The sequence below is a fragment of the Myotis brandtii genome, unplaced genomic scaffold (genome assembly GCF_000412655.1).
Source record: "Myotis brandtii unplaced genomic scaffold, ASM41265v1 scaffold455, whole genome shotgun sequence".
In the NCBI taxonomy this organism is placed as follows: Eukaryota; Metazoa; Chordata; class Mammalia; order Chiroptera; family Vespertilionidae; genus Myotis; species Myotis brandtii.
The window spans coordinates 1,597,112-1,598,670 of record NW_005367384.1 but is presented as its reverse complement, the minus strand read 5'-3'; positions in this window follow the sequence as shown (position 1 = coordinate 1,598,670).

The window sequence follows — 1,559 nt, the reverse complement described above, 5'->3', positions numbered from 1 at the left end:
CTGCTCCATGTGGTTCACAGGCTCTTTAATAAGTTGTCCTGGTGATTGTCCCATTTTCTGAACATGTGTTGACTTGAAGCTTCTTTTTTTTGTTTTGTTTTGTTTGTTTTTTGTTGTTGTTTTTTAAATATATTTCTTTATTGATTTCAGAGAGGAAGGGAGGAGAGAGAGATGGAAACATCAATGATGAGAGAGAATTATTGATCGGCTGCCTCCTGCACGCCCCCTCCTGGGGATCAAGCCCGCAACCCAGGCATGTGCCCTTGGTCAGAATCGAACCCGGGACCCCTCAGTCCGCAGGCTGACGCTCTATCCACTGAGCCAAGTCAGCGACTTGAAGCTTCTTTGAAGCTTTCTTGGGAAGACCCACGATGAATTTTGGTGTGGTTTTCTCTCTTTCAATCAATCAAATTCCATCAGCTTTAAAAAAATTAGCAATTTTGTCACAATAATACAAGGATATAAGTCCTTTGCTTTCTCCCTCACCGCATGCCACCCACACCCATTCTCTACTGGCAACTACTTTGAACTCTTTTAGCCACTTTTCTGCTATTTGACTCCATACCTATCTATATAAAAGACTAATATGCTAAGTGTCCTTCCCTCTGTCCGGGTAATGACGTTACATAGCAATGCCCGGCTTCCTCTCCCTAGCCTCCTTCCAGTTTCTTCAGCCCAGGAACACAACTTGCTTTATAGCCAGGTGGAAACACTTTACACTGTAACCAAATACCTGTGAAGCATTTTCACGTGCCTCATCTCATTTGATCCTCACAGAAGTCCTGGAGTAGGTAGATAGGAGACTCAGTGGAATCCTATTTTCTTTTGATTAGCCGGAAAATGGAGATTTAGAAAGCTTAGAAACTTGACACGACTGAAAAGAAGTAAGAAATGGTGGACCTTGAAAATGACTTCAGGTTTTCTCACTGCGCAGAGTATAGTCAAACACTGCTGCAGTTAAATATTTTACCCTTTGTTCTCCCTGCGTGATCTACAATAATAATCTGCTTTGTGTTGATATTTACTGCTGTGTTGCTGACAATTACCTGAAAGAGAAGTTGGAGTGCTTCACTGAGCTGGAAAAAGTTTAGCTAAATCAGAAAGCAGGTCTAATTAAGCAAGTTTGTTCTATATCTATAAAAGGCTAATCCTATCTAATAAAAGAGAAACATGGTAATTAGCCGTACCTCCGCTACCCTTCTCATTGGCTAATCAGGGCGATATGCAAATTAACTGTCAGCCAAGATGGCGGCCGGCAGCCAGGCACTGAAGCGAACAGGAGGCTTGCTTGCTCCAGTGACAGAGGAAGCCAACGTTCCCCGCCTGCCTTGCCGGCCTCTGAGCTGCAGTTTAAGAAACAATGTTACAAATATAGAAGCTAAACAAAACCCCAGAAACCTGCTTTCAGCCAGCCGGGCTTCAGCCAGAAGGACCGCAACATTGTTTCAATTATAGAACAAACGCAGATCCCTGCTTTCAGCCAGCCGGAATCTCAGAGCTGGAGTGAGCAGGATCGCAACAGTGTTACAATTATAGAACCCAAACAAACCAGATACCTG